Raw genomic sequence first — 13,791 nt, forward strand, 5'->3', positions numbered from 1 at the left:
AGAACAGCTAGCCAAAGACTCCAAAAGTAATAGCATTTTTTTTTAAAATACATCAGAAGCAGAAAGCCTGCTAAACAACCAGTGGGGCCACTGGACAATCGAGATGCTAAAGGAGCACTCAAAGATGATAAGGCCATTGTGGAGAAACTAAACGAATTCTTTGCATCAGTCTCCACTGTTGAGGATGTGAGGGAGATTCCCAAACCTGAGACATTCTTTTTGGGTGACAAATCTGAGGAACTGTCCCAAATTGAGGTGTCATTAGACAAGGTTTTGGAACAAATTGTTAAACTAAACAGTAATAAGTCTCCAGGACCAGATGGTATTCACCCAAGAGTTCTGAAGGAACTCAAATGTGAAATTGCAGGACTACTAACTGTCATATGTAACCTAACATTTAAATCAGCTTCTATACCAAATGACTGGAGGATAGCTAATGTGATGACAATTTTAAAAAAGGGCTCCAGAGGTGACCCTGGCAACTACAGGCCAGTAAGCCTCACTTCAGTACTGGGCAAATTGGTTGAAACTATCGTAAAGAACAAAATTGTCAGACACATAGATGAACATAATTTGTTGGGAAAAAGTCAACACGGTTTTTGTAAAGGGAAATCACGCCTCACCAATCTACTAGAATTCTTTGAGGGGATCAACAAGCATGCGGACAAAGGAGAGTGTATTTAGATTTTATAGTGGATATACTGTATTTAGATTTTCAGAAAGCCTTTGACAAGGTCCCTCACCAAAGGTTCTTAAGCAAAATAAGCAGTCATAGGATAAGAGGGAAGGTTCTCTCATGGATTGGTAACTGGTTAAAATATAGGAAACAAAGGGTAGGAATAAATGGTCAGTTTTCAGAGAGGTAAATAGTTGTGTCCCCCAGGGTTCTGTACTGGGCACAGTTTTATTTAACATATTCATAAACGATCTGGAAAAAGGGGTAAATAGTGAGGTAGCAAAATGTTGCAGATGATACAAAACTACTCAAGATAGTTACGTCCCAGGCAGATTGCGAAGAGCTACAAAAGGATCTCACAAAACTGGGTGACTGGGCAACAAAATGGCAGATGAAATTTAATGTTGATAAATGCAAAGTAATGCACATTAGAAAACATAATCCTAACTATACATATACAGTGATGGGGTCTAAATTGGCTGTTACCACTCAAGAATGAGATTTTAGAGTCATTGTGGATAGTTCTCTGAAATCATTCACTCAATGTGGGGTTGTGAGTTCAATCCTTGAGGGGGCCATTTAGGGATCTGGGGCAAAAATCTGTCTGGAGATTGGTCCTGCTTTGAGCAGGGGGTTGGACTAGATAACTTCCTGAGGTCCCTTCCAACCCTGATATTCTATGTGCAGCGGCAGTCAAAAAAGCAAACAGAATGTTGGGAATCATCAAGAAAGGGATAGATAATAAGACAGAAAATATCATATTGCCTCTATATAAATCCATGGTACACCCATACCTTGAATACTGGGTGCAGATGTGATCGCCCCATCTCAAAAAAAGATATATTGGAATTGGAAAAGGTTCAGAAAAGGGCAACAAAATGATTAGGGGTATAGAACTGCTTCTGTATGAGGAGAGATTAATAAGACTGGGACTTTTCAGCTTGGAAAAGAGGCGACTAAGGGGGGATATGATAGAGGTCTATCAAATTATGAATGGTATAGAGAAAGTAAATAAGAAAGTGTTATTTACTCCTTCTCATAATACCAGAACAAGGGGCCACAAAATGAAATTAATAGGTAGCAGGTTTAAAACAAACACAAGAAAGTATTTTTTCACACAACAAACTGTCAACTTCTGGAATGCCTTGCTAGAGGGTATTGTGAAGGCCAATACTATATCAGAGTTCAAAAGGGAGCTAGATAGATTCATGGAAAATAGGTCCATCAATGGCTATTAGCCAGGATGGGCAGGAATGGTGTCCCTAGTCTCTGTTTGCCAGAAGCTGGAATTGGGTGACAGCACATGGATCAGTTGATGATAACCTGTCTGTTCATTCCCTTTGGGGCACCTGCTATTGCCCACTGTCAGAGGACAGGATACTGGGCTTGATGGACCTTTGGTTTGACCCAGTATGGCCGTTCTAATTAGTACCTACGTTTCCAGAAGCAATATGGCTAAGTAAATGAGACTGGGTTTCTACTTATATTAGTGTCCTGGGTTCTATTCCCACCTTTAGCTGAAGTGACTCACTTTCCTCATATATAAATTAGAGTGCGTGATAGATGTCTGTCTTGAGGAACAGGGATATGAGGCCTTGGTCAATACACGATTGCCTGGAAATGTGTAGGGCAGGTAAAAGAAGCATGAACTCCTGGTGGTGCCTAACCCAGTGCACAGGGGGGTGTGGACGTTCACAGTGCTCCTTCCAAGCATATGGACCGGTTAAGGGGGTGTGGGCTCCCACATACTGAATCCTGCCGGGTCCATGGGGAGGATGCATATGGGATTGGGTAATTCACTGAGATATCTGGGAAGTGAGACCGCCTGATTCTCCTAATCGATTTTTAGTTAGTGCTCCTGGGATTACAGCTGATATTTGGATGGGGTTAGGAAATCTATGGACATTTTGGCCGTTAGAACCACCACAGCTTCAGTGTGTACGGAAACTGAAGCCAGGGGAAGTTGTCACTGTTTATGACAATATTTGCTGGGAGGATAGAGGTCAAGCAACTACCCTGACAGGACACCCACTTTTTCAAGCTAATGATAGCTGTGTGTACGTTAATGCCACCACATTACCAGATATACATATTAATCTTATGATTAATAAACTCTGAGTTTGTCGGAGAAAAACTCAGTTCTCGCTTTCTGTTTGGGTACAGCAAAATCAAATACTTTATTCTTTCTCTAGTAATTACAATAGAGGGAGGGAGTGTCCTAGGAAACAGGGTTGCCCCTTGTCCCGGACAGGTCTCTCTCAATTGGTAAACAATTACAACAAGCATTTATACCTTTGTTACAGACAATAGCTAGCAATAATGGAGACAGTAAAAGAGAAACAATTGCATTTGTTTATACATAAGCCTTTCTGCTATCTTATTTGTCTCACTACTAGAAAAAGCAAGCCTGCATATTTGGTTTTCATTGCAAGGTCGTAATAACCTTTTACACAGTTCGTTCGTCTGTCTCACATTAGCTTGCTTCTACAAATCTCACATCATTAGGGTCACAGCTAGCCTAACTCATGCTAACTAACTGACATGCATTAAGATCCCTTCAAATCCTTGTTAATTATTTCCTGCTTCCACAGGAGCTGGATCAATTTTTATAGCGAGAGTGCTGAGAATTATTGAACCAAACTGTAAACCCTGAATATGATGGTAACCACTTCAAGCCAGGGAGTGCAGCAGCACCCCCAGGACCCCTAGTTCCAGCACAGGGGTGGACAAACTACGGCCCATGGGCCAGATCCAGCCTGCCAGATGTTTTAATCTGGCCCTCAATCTCCTGCTAGGGAGCAGGGTCAGGGGCTGCTCCACGTGGCTCCCAGAAGCAGCAGCATGGCCCCCCTCTGGCTCCTACACATATGGGCATCCAGGGGGTATGGGCATGGGTATATGGGCATGCCCCTGCCCCAACAGCCACTCCCACAGCTCCCATTGGCCAGGAACCACAGCCAATGGGCGCTGCAGGAGCGGTGCCTGCGGATGGAACAGTGCACAGAGCCGCCTGGCCATGCCTCTGCATAGGAGCTGGAGACGGACATGCCGCTGCTTCCGGGAGCTGCTTGAGGTAAGCATCACCCAGACCCTATACCCCTGTGCCTCCCCCTGCGCCCCAACCCCCTGCCCCAGCCCTGATCCTCCTCCCACCCTCTGAACACCTCAGTCCCAGCCCAGAGCGCCCTCCTACACCCCAAACTCCTCATCCCCAGTCCCACCCCAGAGCCCACAGCTGGAGCCCTCACCCCCTCCTGCATCCCAACCCCAATTTGTGAATATTCATGGCCCGCCATACAATTTCTATTCCCAAAAAGTTTGCCCACCCCTGTTCCAGCACCTATACCAGTGCACTTCTCTCTAAGCTACAAGATACTGTGGGAGGGGTGTCTTTCTGGCCATTCTGTTTCAATTCTTGTGAGCCAGACTACACAGCTCTGAGACACGAGCAGCATAAGCTTGTGCAATTCAGTTCTGATTCTGAGCAGTTCCTCTACAAGCCAAGACTGGCTCACTCTCCAGAGCCAATCCAAATGTCTAATAAGTTCTTATTAATAAACTTTTACAGCTTGACCCTGATGCCTGACACCTGATCACAGCATAGGCAGTCTGGGAATATATGTTGCGTCTGGATCCTCCCCACAATTTTCTCTGTAGCTCTTCACAAATAATATGTATAAAAACTTTGAGATTTTAAAACCAGGAGAAGTGTTTCCTGCATACCCACAATCATAAAGCACATTGAGAGCCACAGATGAATGAGCACTATGTAAATGTAAAGCATCAAATCAGATTATGCTTAACTTTAAATCTATGCTCAAGTGATTTGCTGAAGAGAGATGAATAACTGATGTGCTTAAAATTAGGCATATGCTTTTAAGTGCATTGCTGAACTAGTGCTTTCGGGGGGGGGGGTGGTTCAGGATAGGCTGATATAAACAGATAAAGGTATTGCTGGGTGTCTGGGGAATAGACAATACAAAACAGTTTGCATGGAAACAAGTAGTGAAGCTTCAGGGATTCCCAATGGGAAAGTAAACAGACTCCAACGTGCAAGGGTGGTTTGCTGAACTGAGATATTATAATAGCAGAACATATTGTCAAAATCAGTAATTATGAAACTTGAGATTTACAAACTGATGGCAATCCTGAGTTACTAGGGTTTAACATCTGGACTTTTCAGACTGAAAAGTATCACATTAGAATCATAGAAATGAAGGGCTGAAAAGGACCTCAAGAGGTCATCTAGTTCATCACCTGCTCTGAGGCAGGACCAAGTAAACGAAACCAACCCTGATAAGTGTTTGTATAACCTGTTCTTCAAAACCTGCAATGACAGGGATTCCACAACTCCCTTGGTAACCTGTTCCAGTGCTTAACTACCCTTATGAGTAGAAAGTTTCTCCTAATATCTAACCTAAATATCCCTTGCTGCAGATTAAACCTTGTCCTAACCTTAGTAGACATGGAGAACAATTGATCACAGTCCTCTTTATAACAACCTTTTACATATTTGGAAAGAGTTCAGAGGATGGCAACAAACATGACAAGAGGTTTAGAAAAGCTGATCTATGAGGAAAGCTTCAAAGAACTGGCCCTGATTAGTCTAGAGAAGGCTGAGGGGGGGGCATGATAACAGTCTTCAATTTGTTCACATCTTTCTTAAAGTGTGGCACCCAGAACAGGACACAGTACTCCAGCTGAGGCCTCACCAGTGCTGAGAAGAACAGGACAATTACCTGCCGTGTCTTGCATACAACACTTCTGTTAATACACCTCAGAATGACATTTGCCTTTTTCACATTGTTAGCTACTATTCAATTTGTGAGTTAGTATAACCCCCAGATCCTTTTCTGCATTACTGCTGCTTAGCCAGTTATTCCCCATTTTGTATTTGTGCATGATTTTTCCTTCCTAAATGTATGACTTTGCCCTTGTGCCAAAGAGGGAGACCAAGCAAGTAATCCAGCTCCTACTGAAATGATACATCTAATATTACAGAAATAGTAAGTAATAGCAAGGAAATGAGTTAGATTATCTTTTGTTTTAGCTTGTGAATTTTCCCTATGCTAAGAGGGAGGTTTATTCCTGTTTTTTGTAACTTTAAAGTTTTGCCTCAAGGGGAATCCTCTGTGTTTTAAATCTTATGACCCTGTAAAATTACCTTCCATCCTGATTTTACAGAGGTGCTTCTTTTACTTTTTTCTTTATAATAAAGTTCTGGTTTTTAAGAATATGATTGGTTTTTAGTGTCCTAAAAACCCCAAGGGTCTGGTCTGTGCTCACCTTGTTTACCTATTTGTTTGGTAGATTATTCTCAAGCCTTCCCAGGAAAGGGGGTGAAGGGGTTTGGGGGGGGATATTTTAGGGAAACAGGAACTCCAAGTGGTCCTTTTCCTGAACCTTTGTCTAACTCACTTGGTAATGGCAGCGATACCATCTAAGGACAAGGAATTTGTGCCTTGGGGAAGTTTTTAACCTAAGCTGGTTGAATATAAGCTTAGGGGGTCTTTCATGGGGGTCCCCACATCTGTACCCCAGAGTTCAGAGAGGGGAGGGAACCCTGACATGATGGCAGCATGGTGGGATCATTTTAAACCAGAAGCACAGACCTCGAGATATTAAAAGGACATTTCATTTTTTCTTTTGGCTGCTTGAAAGCCAGGAAGGTTTTTTTTAAAAAAGGACACTTTTTTTTTCCAAATGAGAGCAGCTGGATTTTTTTTTCTTTGCCTGGAGGCAGTGTAGTTAAGTCCTGCAAGAAAATTCACAAGCTAAAACAAAAGAGAATCTAACGCATTTCCTTGCTATTACTTACTATTTCTGTAATATTAGATGCATCAATTCAGTAGGAGCTGGATTACTTGCTTGGTCTCTCTGTTTGTCTCAGAGAGAACAACAACACACACAGCATAAAGCGAAAAACCTTCCCCCATAGATTTGAAAGTATCTTCTCCCCTTATTGATCTTTTTGGTCAGGTGCCAACCAGGTTATTTGAGCTTCTTAACCCTTTACAGGTAAAGGAGGGATTTTATGCTACCCTTAGCTGTATGTTCATGACACCTTGTCTTTATTTAATTTCATTTTATTGATTTCAGACTAATTCTCCATTTATCAAGATCATTTGGATTCTAATCCAGTCCTCCAAAATGCTTGCAACTCCTCCCAGCTTGTTGTCACCTGCAACTTATATAAGCAGATTCTCTACTCCATAATCCAAGCCATTAATGAAAATATGGAATAGTACCAGGCCCAGGACAGACCCTTGTGGGACCCCACTTGATATGGCCTCCCAGTTTGATAGCGAACCAATGATAACTACTCTTTGAGTACTATCTTCCAACCAGTTGTGCACCCATTTTGTAGTAATTTCATCTAGGCCACATTTCCCTAGTTTGCTTATGGAAATGCCACATGGAACTGAATCAAAACCCTTACTAAAATCAAGATATATCATGTCTATAGCTTCCCCACTATCTACTAGGCCAGTAAACCTGTCAAAAAAGGAAATCAGATTGGTTTGGCATGATTTGTTCCTGACAAATCCATTCTTCTAGATGGCACTGCAACTACTCACCTGACATATGTTGGGTCAGCTCAGTACATGGCAACCCACATTCAGCATCATGTCAAGTCTTGCACAACTTTCCACACAGTCAGTACAGACAATCATTGATCTATATTGGTCTTCAGCTACCAATTGTCACAAGCACAAAGCAGCAGCGGTGGAACCTGCACAAAGCCAACTGGGAGAAATACAGCAAGACTCTAGAATGGAGTGTTGTAACAATACTGCCCCACCACATCCCAACAGAGCAGGCTTACTGGTGTTTCTGTAGCGCTATCTACAAAGCAGCCACCAGAGCCATTCCACATGGATATCACCCTGTGTACATCATCGGCCTTGAAGAAGAGTGTGCCGCTCTACTCAGGCAGTATGAGTCAAACAGTGACCTGGACGCGGCCAACCACTTAGTCGAAGTTTTGAGCTGTGCTTGTCAAGCCAGATGGGAGGAAAAGACCAAGAACCTGGACTTTACTTGTTCCAGCCAAAAATGCTGGAGTTTACTTTGTCACCTTGAAGTAGCCCAGCAACCACTGACACCAAGCTGATCATCTGTGAGTGCTAACCAAGTAGCCAGTCACCTCCGTCATAAGGAAAAGACAATCCTGGAAAAAGAAGTGAAGAGTCTAGTCCAGAGCAAGTGAATGGTCTTCCGTAAGCAGCACAAATCCAGAGCTTGCCCCGAACCTTTCATGGTTCCTGAGCTGGATAGAGTGCTACAGACCATCAAATCTGGCACTGCTGCTGGCTATGACAACATCCTTCCAGAGTTCCTGAAACGTCTTGGCCCATGCGCCTGCTCTTGGCTGGCTCAGTTCTTCACAAGGGTCACCAATGAAGTAAGACTGCCAAAAATCTGGCGTATGTCAAAAGTCATCAGCCTGCCAAAATCTGGTAAAGACGCAAACCAGGTATCAAGCTACTGCCCAATATCACTGCTTTCTGTGTGTCTCAAGGTTCTAGAGCGCCTAATTTTACAGTGAATAACGCCAGAGGTGGAGAACCTGTTGAATGTGGAGCAAGCAGACTTTTCACAAGGTTGAAGCACATGCGACCAAGTACTTGCACTAATCCCATTTTTTAAAACAGTTTTCAAAGAAACCTGAAAAGAGGCACTATTTTCCTTGGCCTCACTGCAGCATATGATATGGTATGGCACACAGGTCTACTTGTTAAAATGTCAAGAGTCCTTCCCCATGGGTTATGGATGCCATCAAACTGCTACTCCAGACAGATGGTTCAGGATGCATGTGGGTGAGTGTAGTGGGGTGGTTACCCACTCTTGCCCTGAGGGGTTTAAAAAGCGGCCCTGGAGAGGGCTGGAGCTCTAAAAGCTGGGCTGATTGGGGAAGCCTGTATAAAGAGGCTGTAGCCTGGTCTACACTACGCGTTTAAACCGGTTTTAGGAGCGTAAAACCGATTTAACGCCACAACCGTCCACACTAGGAGGCACCTTATATCGATTTTAATGGCTCTTTAAACTGGTTTCTGTACTCCTCCCTAACGAGAGGAGTAGCGCTAGTATCGGTATTACCATATCGGATTAGGGTTAGTGTGGTCGCTGATCGACGGTATTGGCCTCCGGGCGGTATCCCACAGTGCACCACTGACCGCTCTGGACAGCAATCTGAACTCGGATGCAGTGGCCAGGTAGACAGGAAAAGCCCCGCGAACTTTTGAATATTTCCTGTTTGCCCAGCGTGGAGCTCCGATCACCACGGGTGGTGATGCAGTTAAAAATCAAAATAAAGAAAGAGCTCCAGCATGGACGATGCGGACGTGATCGCTGTAAGGGCAGGCAAAACTGTTCTATCAGCGCTCCGTTACAGAAGACGAAATTCAAAATCATTTTTTAAATATCTCCAGACAGACGCCATAGCAGGGGCTCAGCGCACTGCTGCGTGACAAGCATAACGGAAAGCCAAAGAATCAAATGGACGCTCATGGACTGGCGGACTCAAGCTATCCCACAGTTCCTGCAGTCTCTGAAAAGCATTTGCATTCTTGGCTGAGCTCCAAATGCTTCTAGGGTCAAAAACAGTGTCCGCGGTGGGTCAGGGCATAGCTAGGCAATTTACGCACCCCCCCCACCCACCCCCAGAAGTGAAAGGGAAAACAATCCTGTCTTGACTCTTTTACATGTCACCCTATCTTTACTGAATGCTGCAGATAGACGGGATGGTGCAGCACTCAACAACAACATCCTTCCTCCCACCCCGCCATGGGTGGCTGATGGTACAATAGGACTGCTACCCGTCCTCATCATCAGCCTATTGGCACATGGGGCAGTGCAAAAGGACTGGTAACCATACCATACCAACTTGCTTGGGACAGGTCGATCAAGGTCGCCTGGTCCTAATTTTTCCTGGTAGATGGTGCAGTATAGCTGATATCCATCATTGTCATAGCAACAGGGGGCTGAGCTCCATCAGCCCCCACCCTTCATGTGTAAAGAAAAGATTCAAGTGCCCCTGAACTAGCAGAGGGATGCACTCCTTACTGTCCTGTCTGGACTATCATAGCAGCTGGAGGCTGCCTTCACTAACAAGTCACTGTGTCTTATTCCTGCATTCTTTATTACTTCATCACACAAGTGGGGGGACAATGCTACGGTAGCCCATGAAGGCTGGGGGAAGAATGAAATGAACAGGAGGGGTTGTTGCAGGAGCACCCCCTGTGAATAGCATACAGCTCATAATTTCTGCTGGATCTGACACAGAGCAGCTGTGCTCTCTGGTTCTCTGATACAGTGGTTCTCTAGTACACTTGCCCATATTCTAGGCAGGACTGATTCTATTTTTAGATACCAAAAAGGAGGGATTAACTCAGGGAGTCATTCCCAATTTTGGCTTTTGCGCCCCTGGCTAAGAGCAGCCAGGGGCACTTATGACAGCAGCAAATGGAACAGTGCAAAAGGACTGGTAGCCATGATCATCTTATTACCAATTTATGGATTGGTAGATGGTGCAGTATGGCTGATAACCATCTCTGCTGTCATGCAAAAGCAAAAGCATACTGCTGTGTAGCGCTGCTGAATCGCCTCTGTCAGCGGCATCTAGTACACATACGGTGACAGTCACAAAAGGCAAAACAGGCTCCATGATTGCCATGCTATGGCATCTGCCAGGGCAATCCAGGGAAAAAAGCCGCGAAATGCTTGTCTGCCGTTGCTTTCCCAGAGGAAGGAGTGACTGACGACATTTACCCAGAACCACCCGCGACAATGATTTTTGCCCCATCAGGCACTGGGATCTCAACCCGGAAATGCCAAGGGGCGGGGGAGGCTGCGGGAACTATGGGATAGCTACGGGATAGCTACCCACAGTGCAACGCTTCAGAAATCGACGCTAGCCTCGGACCATGGACGCACACCACCGATTTAATGTGTTTAGTGTGGCCGCGCGCACTCGATTTTATAAAATCTGTTTTACAAAACCGGTTTATGCAAATTCGGAATAGTCCCGTAGTGTAGACGTACCCTGTGAGCCAGGAGCCTAAACAGTCTCCCTCTGCCTGTAGAGGGAGAAGGGCCTGGCTGCAGGGAGCTAGAGACAGGGTACCTGAGTGGAGCAGGGCTGGGGAGCTCCAGCCTGGAAAGCCCCAGGCTGTGGCCTAGCAGAAGGCCAACGGATCCTGGAGGTTGCAGAGGGCAGCCCAGGGGTAGGCAAAGGCAGCAGGTCCAAACCCAACCTTGCCGGTGAGGAGTAGGCTGATACTGCAGTCTGCCCCAGGGCGTGGGGGCTGGATGATGACTGGCAGTAGCCTTATACTGAGGGGAGGTGGGTATAGTGCAGGGGTCTCAAACTCAAATGACCCCGAGGGCCGCATGAGGACTAGTGCATTGGCCCGAGGGCCGCATCACTGACACGCCCCCTTGCTGCCCCTGGCCCCACCCCCAATCCACCCCTTCCATGAGGCCCCGCCCCTGCCCTGTCTCTTCTCCACCTCCTCCCCTAAGCGCGCGCAGTTTTAATAAATATATACACTCAGTAATGCACCTCACTCAAAGGACAAAACACGCACTTAGATTTACTGCCTAAGGCTCTGGGAGGGAGTTTGGGTGGGGGAGGGGGTCTGGATGCAGGCTCTGTGCTCGATGCAGGCTCCAGGCTGCGGCAGGGGGTGGGGGTGCAGGCTTTGGGACGGAGTTTGGGGATAGGAGGGAGTGCAGGGGTGAGGGCTGTGGGGCTGAGGGCGAGGGGTACATGATGCAGGAGGGGGCTCAGGGCTAGGGAAGAGGGTTGGGCTGTGGGGTGAGGGCTGTGGATGAGGGGTTCATGATGTGAGGGGGCTCAGGGCTAGGGAAGAGGTTTGGAGTGTGGGGTGAGGGCTGTGGATGAGGGGTTCATGATGTGGGGGCGCTCAGGGCTGGGGCAGAGGATTAGGGTGCGGGGGGATGAGGGGTTCATGATGTGGGGGCGCTCAGGGCTGGGGCAGAGGATTAGGGTGTGGGGGGATGAGGGCTCTGGCTGGGGCTGAGGATTAGGGTGCAGGGGGATGAGGGGTTCATGATGTGGGGGTGCTCAGGGCTGGGGCTGAGGATTAGGGTGCGGGGGGAATGAGGGCTCTGGCTGGGGCTGAGGGTTTGGGGTTAGAGAGGCTCAGGGTAAGGGAAGCCTGCCTTGCCAGTACTGGCGGAGGGCAGGCACTAGGACCCTGCACCCTAATCCTCAGCCCCAGCCAGAGCCCTCATCCCCCCACACCCTAATCCTCTGCCCCAGCCCTGAGCACTTCCCTTCCGCCCCCCCCCCGGCCCCGGCCCCGGCCCCGGCCCCGGCCCCGGCGGGTCCCGCTTCCCTTCCCCCGGCCCGGCCCCGGCGGGTCCCGCTTTCCCCCCCCCCTTACCCGAGCGCGTCTCCGGCGGTCCCGCTCAGAGCCGCGTGGTGAGGGGGCGGGGCTGTGAGCTCCACGCCGAGCGCAGCGCTCAGCCCAGAGCTCCCAGCCCCGCCCCCTCCCCACGCGGCTCTGAGCGGGGCGGGGCTCAGGCGCTCCGACGGAGACTCGGCGCTCTATGCGCCGAGGCTCCAGGAGAGGGGTGGAGGCGGGAGCCTCCGCTTTTCTCTTGGGGGCCCCTGCGGAGCTCCCCTGGGGAGCTCCGCGGGCCGCAGGGAAGAGCTCCGCGGGCCGCATGCGGCCCGCGGGCCGCATGTTTGAGACCCCTGGTATAGTGGGTGGGGGTTTCCCGGGGAGGGGAGACCCTGAGAGAAAGAGGTTACTGCCAGGGGGCAGCACCCCAGCTAACAAGGCACTGGAGTCCAGAGAGGGACACAGGGGCCAAGCGGTAGTGGATCACTGGCCTGCAGAGGGTGCTCCAGGCTGGAAATCGAGCTAATTCCATGAGAGACCAGCAGGAGGTGCTGCAGGGGTGAGTCTGCACCCTTACAGTGAGAAAACAAGTACTTGGAAAAAACAGATGAATGGGCTATCCCACAGGTCTGTTCTAGCACCAAAATTAATGGTCAGGGCCTGAATGCATAAAAGGAGTTAGGTGCCAAAGTCCCATTTTGGGGACCAGTGTGATGCACAAAACTTCTGCCAAGCCCTATAAGTGCCTAAAACTGACTTGGCGCCTATGTTTTTGCATTACAAATTCCCTGGGTTCTTATGTTTCTGCATGTGGGCATGCACACTGCTGCCTCACTCCAGGTACCCAGGGAGAAGATAGGCATTCAACCCCCTAGATCACAGGTGGGCCTGATCCAATAGGCATGCTCAGGTGGAGTTCACACAAAAGAGGTTGGGGGTGGGGTGGTGAGGAAAGAGAAGGAGGGGCTTCCTCAAAACTTTTAGCCCAGTGGTTGGGGCACTCACCTGGGAGGTGGAAGACTCCCCAGTTCAAGTCTCCCCTCACCTGAGGGTGAAAAGGGATTTGAACAGGGCTCTGCCACCGTTTGGGTGTGTGCCCTAGCTACAGAGCTATGAGATACTCTGATGTGAGGAAAAAGAACAGGAGTACTTGTGGCACTTTAGAAACTAACCAATTTATTTAAGCATAAGTTTTCATGGGCTAAAACCCACTTCATCGGATGCAGGGAGTGGAAAATACAGTAGGAAGATAGATATATACACAGAGGACATGAAAAAATGGGTGTTGCTATACAAACAATAACCAGGGTAATCAGTTAAGGTGGGCTATTATCAGCAGGAGGAAAAAAAACCTTTGTAGTGATAATCAGGATGGCCCATTTCAAACAGTTGACAAGAAGGTGTGAGTAACAGTAGGGAAAAAAATTAGCATGGGGAAATAGGTTTTACTTTGTGTAACGACCCATCCACTCCCAGTCTTTATTCAGGCCTAATTTAATGGTGTCAAGTTTGCAAATTAATTCCAATTCTGCAGTTTCTCTTTGGAGTCTGTTTTTGAAGTGGTTTTTGTTGTTGTTGTTGTTTTTTGGTGTTTTTTGTTTTTGTTTTTGAGTATTGCGACTTTGAGGTCTATAAGCGAGTGACCAGGGAGGCTGAAGTGTTCTCCAACTGTTTTTTGAATGTTATAATTCTTGATATCTGAGTTGTATCCATTTATTCACCCCCCACACACACACACACACC

Source organism: Mauremys mutica, chromosome 1 (genome assembly GCF_020497125.1).
Source record: "Mauremys mutica isolate MM-2020 ecotype Southern chromosome 1, ASM2049712v1, whole genome shotgun sequence".
In the NCBI taxonomy this organism is placed as follows: Eukaryota; Metazoa; Chordata; order Testudines; family Geoemydidae; genus Mauremys; species Mauremys mutica.